The following is an 8,382-nucleotide window of genomic DNA, read 5'->3' as shown; positions in this document are numbered from 1 at the left end:
TAGAGACGGGGTTTCACCATGTTGACCAGGATGGTCTCGATCTCTTGACCTCGTGATCCACCCACCTCGGCCTCCCAAAGTGCTGGGATTATAGGCTTGAGCCACCGCGCCTGGCCTATTCTTTCTTTCTTTCTACTATTTTTGGGTTTGGTTTGCTTTTGTTTTCCTAGTTCTTCAAGATACATCATTTGGTTATTTATTTGAAGTTTTTCTAATAAACTTGTCTCTGTTTTTGTTTAATATAAACTTTCCTCTTAGTACTATGAACTTTCCTTTTAATACTGCTTTTGCTGTATCTCACAAGTTTTAGTATGTTTTGTTTCCATTATTATTTATTTCAAGAAACTTTTTAATTTCTTTATTGAATCACTGGTAATTCAGGAGCATATTGTTTAATTTCCATGTGTTTGTATAGTTTCCAAGGTTGTTCTTGTTATTTTTAGTTTTATTGCATTGTGGTCAGAGAAGACACTTGATGTAATTTCAGTTTTTTGAATGTTGTAAGGCTTGTTTTGTGGACTAACATATGTTCTATCCTTGAGAATGACCCATGTGCTGAAAAAAGAATATGCATTCTGCAGCTGTTGGATGAACTGTTCTGTAATTATCTATTAGGTTCATTTGGTCTATAGTGTAGATTAAGTCCAGTGTTTCTTTGTCAACTTTCTGTCTGAATCATCTGTCCAGTGCTGCAAGTAGGATGTTGAAGTCTCCAGCTATCATTGGATTGGGGTCTGTCTGTCTCAGCTCTACTAATATTTGCTTATATTTGCTTTATATACCTGGGTGCTCCATGCCTGGTGCATATATATTTACAACTGTTGTATCTTCTTGCTGAATTGATCCCTTTATAACTGTTTAATGAACATCTTTGTCTCTTTCTACAGTTTTTGTCTTGAAATCTATTCTGTCTTATATAAGTATAGCTACTCCTGCTCTTTTTTTGTTTCCATTGTTATGGAATATTTTTTTCTATCCCTTTATTTTTCAGTTTATGTGTGTTTTTATAGGTGAAGTGTGTTTCTTGTATGCAACAGATCATGGGGTCTTGTTTTTTTATCCATTCAGTCACTCTATGTCTTTTGATTGTGCAGTTTAGCCCATTTGCACTTGTCATTATTAATAAGTAGGGACTTACTCCTGTCCTTTTGTTATTTGTTTTCTGGTTGTTTTGTGGTCTTCTCTTTCTTGTTTCCTTCCTTACTGCCTTCCTTTTTTTCCCTGGTGGAATTTTTTCTTTTTTCTTTCTTTTTTTTTTTTTTGAGATGGAGTTTTTCTCTTGTTGCCCTGGCTGGAGTACAGTGACAGGATCTCAGCTCACTGCAACCTTCACCTCCTGGGTTCAAGTGATTCTTCTGCCTCAGCCTCCCAACTAGCTGGGATTACAGGCATGCACCACCACACCTGGTTTAGTATTTGTAGTAGAGATGGGATTTTACCATGTTGATCAGGCTGGTCTCAAACTCCTGACCTCAGGTAATCCACTCGCCTTGGCCTCCCACAGTGCTGAGATTAAAGGCATGAGCCACCATGTCCAGCCTCCTGGTGGAATGTTTTGATTTCTTCCTTTTCATTGTTTACATATCTATTGTATGTTTTTTAATTCAGGGTTACCATGAGGCTTCCAAATAATATAACATTATTTTAAGCTGATAACACTGACTGCATAAACAAGCAAACTAATAAACAAGCAAAGAGAAGACTAATAAAAACTCTACACTTTAACTTCATCCCCATGCTTTTTAACTTTTTGTTGTTTCTCTTCATCTTATTGTACCATCTATGTCTTGAAAAGTTGTTTGTAGTTATTATTTTTGATCAGTTGATCTTTCAGTCTTTCTACTCAATATATGAGTAGTTTACACACCACAAATGCAGTGTTATAAGATTTTGTGTACTTACTATTACCAGTGAGTTTTGTACATTCAGGTGCTTTCTTATTGCTCATTAATGTCCTTTTCTTTCACACTGAAGAACTCTCTTTAGCGTTTGTTTGTAGAAAAGACCTGGTGTTGATGAAGTCCTTCAGCTTTTGTCTGGTAAAATCTTTATTTCTCCTTCATGTTTGAAGAATATTTTCACTGGATATACTATTCTAGGATAAAAGTTTTTTTCCTTCAGCACTTTAAATATGTCATGCCACTTCCTCCTGGCCTGTAAGGTTTCCATCAAAAAGTCTGCTGCCAAACATATTGGAGCTCCATTGTATGTTATTTCTTTCCTTTTTCCTGCTGCTTTTAGAATGCTTTCTTTATCCTTGACCTTTAATAATTTGATTATTGAATGTCTGCTGGTGGTCTTCTTTGGGTTAAAAATCTGTTTGGTGTTCTGTAACTCTCTGATACTTGAATATTGATATCTTTTTCCAGGTTTGGAAAGTTCTCTGCTATTATCCCTTTGAATAAGCTTCACATCCTCATCTCTCTCTCCACCTCCTCTTTAAGGCCAATAACTTCTAAATATGCCCTATTGAGGCTATTTTTTCTATATCTGGTAGGCCTGCTTTGTTGTTTTTTATTCTTTTGTCTCCTTTCACTGTGTATTTTCAAATGGTCTCTCTTCAAGCTTACCAATTCATTCTTCTGCTTGCAATTCTGCTGTTACGAGATTCTGATGCATTCTTCAGTATGTCAATTGCATTTTTCAACTCTAGAATTTCTACTTGATTCTTTTTTTTTTTTTTAATGGAATCTCGCTCTGTTGCCCCAGGCTGGAATGCAGTGGTACAAACTCGGCTCACTGCAACCTCCCAGGTTCAAGTGATTCTCCTGCCTCAGCCTCCTGAGTAGCTGGGATTACAGGCATGCACCACCACGCCCAGCTAATTTTTAGTAGAGATGGGGTTTCATCATGTTGGTCAGGCTGGTCTTGAATTCCTGACCTCATGATCCACCCATCTCAGCCTCCCAAAGTGCTGGGGATTCTTTTTAATTATTCCAATTTCTTTGTTAAATTTATCTAATGTGATTCTGAATTCCCTATGTTATCTTAAGTTTCTTTGAGTTTCCTCAAAACAACTATTTTGAATCCTTTGTTGAAAGGTCACATATCTCCGTCTCTGCAGGATTGGTCACTGGTGTCTTATTTAGTTCCTTTGGTGAAGTCATGTTTTCCTGGATGGCCTTGATGCTTATGGATGTTTTTCGGTATCTGGGCATTGAAGAGTCAGGTATTTATTGTAGTCTTCATAGTGTAGGATTGTTTGTACTCATCCTTCTTGGGAAGACTTTTCAGGTAATCAAAAGGACTTGGGAGTTGTGATCTAACTTTTGGTCATTGTAGCTGTATTTGTATTAGAAGACTCCCCAAGCCTTGTAATGGTGTGGCTCTTGCAGATTCAGAGAGGTAACTGCCTTGGTGGACTTGGATAATACACAGAAGAATTCTCTGGATTATCAGGGAGAGACTCTTACTCTTTTCCCTTACTTTTTCGCAAACAAATGGTGTCTCTCTCTGTGCTGAGATTCTGGAAACTGGGGGAGGAGTAATACAAGCACAGTTGTGGCCACCACCACTGGGACTGTGCTGGGTCAGACCTGAAGTGAGCACAGCACTGGGTCACTGGGTTTTGCCCAAGGACCACAGTAACCACTATCTGACTACTGCCTATGTTTACTCAAGGTCCTAGGCCTCTATAATCAGCAGGTAGTAAAGCCAGCCAGGCTTGTGTCCTTCCCTTCAGAGAAGCAAGTTCACTCCCAACCCCAGGGCCTGGGCAGATCTAGAGATGCCACTGGGGAGCCAGAACCTGGAGTCAGAAACTTCAGGAATCTACCTGGAGCTCTATTCTACTGTGGCTGAACTGGCCTCCAAGCCAGAAGTCAGAGTTCTTCCCACTCTTCTCTCACTTTTCCACTAGCAGTAAAGTCTCCCCCTATGGCCACCACTGCCACAGGCCCATGGCAAATACTGCATGACTACTGCTGATGTTCACTCAAGGCTCAAGCAAGCATTCTTCAGACAGCTTATGGTGAATGCTTCCATACCTGCGACTCTCCCTTCAGGGGAATTGGCTTCCCTGTGGCCCAGGACACGTCTGTAAATGTTCAAGAGCCAAGGCTGAGCTGGTACCCAAGCTGCAAGACAAAGTTCTCTTCACTCTTCCTTCCTTTTTCAAGCAGAAGGAGTCCCTCCCCATACTCGCCACAGCTGGGAATGTGCTGAGTCACACTTGAAGCCAGTATATCTTTGAATTTCATCCAAGGCCCATGGCAAACACTGCCTGGGTACTACTACTGATTATTCCAGGTCCAACGGCTCTTTAGTCAGCAGGTTTCCTTCTGTCCCAGAATGTGTCTAGAATTGTTTTCTGGGAGCTAAGGCCCAGAATGGGGGCCTCAGGACTCTGCCTGGTGCCCTATCCTGCTGTGACTGAGCTGGTATCCAAGTTGCAAGATAAAGTTCTGTTTACTCTTTTCTCCCCTCCTCAAGTAAAAGGGAGGTGTCTCTCCCAGAGCTGTGAGCTGTGCTGCCTGTGGTTGGGGGAGGGGTGGTACAAGCATTCCCTTGGTCATCCAAGCTGGTGCCTCATTGGGTCACATGCCCCTCAAGTCCACTGGCTCAGAACCCATCACAGCATCAGGACTTGCCCAGGAACTGCAGTCCTTGTGGCCTAGACTGCATTTAGAGGTACTAGATTCATCTCATTGGGACTGGTTAGATAGTGGGTGCAGCCCAAGAAGGGTGAGCCAAAGCAGGGTGGGGTGTCACCTCACCCAGGAAGCAAAAGGGGCCAGAGAACTCCCTCTCCTATCCAAGGGAAGCTATTAGTGACTTTTCATGACACTCTGGCATTCTGGCTCAGATACTGCACTTTTCCTATGGTCTTCACAATCCTCAGACCAGGAGACTCCCTCTGGTGGCTACAACACCAGCACCCCAGGTTTCCAGCACAAAACTGTGTGGCCATTTTAGCTGCAGCAGTTTTTTTTTCCTCATATCCCAGTGGCGCCTGGAACACCAGTGAGACAGAACTGCTCATTCCCCTGAAAAAGGTGACTTAAGCCAGTGAGCCAAGTGATCTGGCTCAGCAGGTTCCACACCCATGAAGACCAGCAAGCTAAGATCCACTGACTTGAAATTCTCGCAGCAGCACAGCAGTCTGAGCTCAACCTGGGACATTCCAACTCAGTGTGGGGAGGGGCATCCACCATTGCTGAGGCTCTGGTAGGTGGTTTTAACCTGGCCTGTTTAACCAAAGTCACTGGGAAGTTTACACAGCAACTGGGCGGAGCCCATGGCAGCTCAGCAAGGCCTCTACAGGCAGACTGTCACTAGACTCCCTTCATGCTGGGCAGGGCATCTCTAAAAAAGGCAGCAGCTCATCAGGGACTTATAAATAAAGTCCCCACCTTCCTGGGACAGAGCACCTGGGAAAAGGGGCAGTTTTGGGTACAGCTTCAGCAAACTTAAACATCCCTCCCAGCAGCTCTGAAGGGAGCAACAGATCTCCCAGCACAGTGCTAGAGCTCTGATAAGGGACAGACTGCCTCCTCAAGTGGCTTCCTGACCCCTGTATATCCTGAGTGGGACTTCCCGGCAGGGGCTGACAAACCTCATATAGGAGAGCTCTGGCTGGCATTTGGCAGCTACTCTTCTGGAATGAAGCTACCAGAGGAAGGAACAGGCAGCCATCTTTCCTGTTCTGCAGCCCCCGCTGGTGATTCCCAGGCAAGCAGGGTCTGGAGTGGACCTCCAGCAGACCTGCAGCAGAGGGGCCTGACTATTAGAAGGAAAACTAACAAACAGAAAGAAATAGTTTCAACATCAACAGAAACAACAACCACTCAGAGACCCCATCCAAAGGTCACCAACTTCACAGGCCAAAGACAGATAAATCCACAAAGATGGGACGAAACCAATACAAAAAGTCTGAATTCTCCAAAAACCAGGACTCCTCTTCTCCAAGGGATCACAACTCCTCTCCAGCAAGGGAACAAAACTGGATGGAGAATGAGTTTGATGAACTGACAGAAGCAGGCTTCAGAAGGTGGGTAATAACAAATTTCTCTGAGCTAAAAGAGCATGTTAGAACCCAATGCAAGGAAGCTAAGAGTCTTGAAAAAGGTTAGGTAAAATGTTAACTAGAATAACTAGCATAGAGAAGAACATAAACGACTTGATGGAGCTGAAAAACACAGCATGAGAACTTCATGAAGCATACACAAGTTTCAATAGCAAAATTGATCACGTTGAAGAAAGGATATCACAGATTGAAGATCAACTCAATGAAATAAAGTGAGAAGGCAAGATTAGAGAAAAAAGAGTGAAAAGAAATGAACAAAGGCTCCAAGAAATATGGGATTATGTGAAAAGACCAAATCTATGTTTGATTGATGTACCTGGTAGAGACATAACTAAAAAAGACCATTGACACTAGAAAGAAACTGCAGCAACTACTGGGCAAAACAACAGCTAGCATCAAAATGGCAGGATTAAATACACATGTAATAATACTAACCTTAAATATAAATGGGCTAAATGCCCCAATCAAAAGACACAAACTGGCAAATTGGATAAAGAATCAAGACCCATCAGTGTGCTGTATTCAGGAAACCCATCTGACGTGCAATGACACACATAGGCTCGAAATAAAGGCATGGAGGGAGATTTACCAAGCAAATGGAGAAAAAAAAAAAAAGCAGGAGTTGCAAACATAGTCTCTGATAAAACAAACTTTAAACCAACAAAGATATAAAAAGACAAAAAAGGGCATTACATAATGGTAAAGGGATCAATGCAACAAGAAGAGCTAACTATCCTAAATATATATACACCCAATAGAGGAGCACCCAGATATATAAGGCAAGCTCTATAAATGTAATTCACCACATAAACAGAACCAAAGGCATAAACCACATGATTATCTCAATAGCTGCAGAGAAGGCCTTTGACAAATTCAACAGCCCTTCATGCTAAAAACTCTCAATAAATTAGGTATCAATGGAGCATATCTCAAAACCATATGAGGAATTTCTGACAAACCCACAGCCAATATCATACTGAGTGAGCAAAAACTGGAAGCATTCCCTTTGAAAACTGGCACAAGACAAGGATGCCCTCTCTCACCACTCCTATTCAACATAGTAATGGAAGTTCTGGCCAGAGCAATCAGGCAAGAAAAAGAAATAAAGGATATTCCATTAGGAAAAGAGGACGGCAAATTGTCTCTATTTTAGAGAAAGCTAAAACTGGATCCCTTCCTTATGCCTTATACAAAAATTAACTCCAGATGGATTAAAGATTTAAACATAAGACCTAACACCATTAAAAAAAAAGATACAGGATGTGAATGAAAAAATCTCCAGAGAAATAGCATAAATAAAAAACAATCACAACTTCTAGAAATGAAGGACATACATAGAGAAATGCAAAATACACTGGAAAGTCTCAGCAATAGTATTAAACAATAGAATAAAGAACTTCAAAGCTCAAAGACAAGGCTTTGAGTTAACCTAATCCAACAAAGACAAAAGAATTTTTGAAAAATGAACAAAGCTTCCAAGAAGTTTGGGATTATGTTAAATGAACAAACCTAAGACTAATTGGAATTGCCAAGGAAGAAAAGAAATCTAAGTTTAGAAAGTTTATTTGAAAGAACAATCAAGGAAAACTTCCTTGGCCTTGCTAGAGATCTAGTCATCCAAATATAAGAAGCTTAAAGAACACCTGTGAAATTCATTGTAAAAAGATGATTGGTGAGGGGAGCCATGTGGCAGAGCTAGATGCGGAGTGCAGAGCCTGGTGCCAGGTGCAGAATCGGGTGCTGAGTGCAGAGGAATTGTTGACATTTAGGGATGTGGCCATAGAATTCTCTCTGGAGGAGTGGCAATGCCTGGACACTGCGCAGCAGAATTTATATAGAAATGTGATGTTAGAGAACTACAGAAACCTGGCCTTCCTGGGTATTGCAGTCTCTAAGCCATACCTGATAACCTGTCTAGAGAAAGCAAAAGAGCCCTGGAAGATGAAGTGACATGGGATGGTGGATGAACCCCCAGACAGACAAGCAACATCATCAAGCGGCTCCCTGACACCACAGCCAGGTAAATCCACAAAGATGGGAAAAAAACAGCACAAAAAAGATGAAACCACAAAGACCAGAACACCTCTTCTCCTTCAAGTCATCACAGCTCCTCAACAATACAGGATCACAACGTGACCGAGGAGTGCAATGAATTGACAGAAACAGGCTTCAGAAGGTGGCTAATGACAAACATTTCTGAGCTAAAGGAACATGCTCTAACTCAAAGCAAAGCAACCAAAAAACCTTGAAAAAAAGTTAGACAAAATGCTAATTGGAATAACCAGTATAGAGAAGAACATAAACGACTTGATGGAGTTGAAAAACACAGCACAAGAACTACGTGAAGCAAACACAAG

The 8,382-nt window shown here is 41.6% G+C and overlaps 1 pseudogene; it reads left to right on the top strand.

Annotated features, from left to right (window-relative positions):
- The window catches only part of LOC119472928, a 23,286-nt pseudogene that overhangs the window by 8,351 nt on the left and 6,553 nt on the right, over nt 1-8,382 (top strand).

The sequence above is a fragment of the Cebus imitator genome, unplaced genomic scaffold (genome assembly GCF_001604975.1).
Source record: "Cebus imitator isolate Cc_AM_T3 unplaced genomic scaffold, Cebus_imitator-1.0 Scaffold124, whole genome shotgun sequence".
In the NCBI taxonomy this organism is placed as follows: Eukaryota; Metazoa; Chordata; class Mammalia; order Primates; family Cebidae; genus Cebus; species Cebus imitator.
Note: the sequence above shows the minus strand (reverse complement) of the source record. Positions and strands in the feature narration are given on the sequence as shown.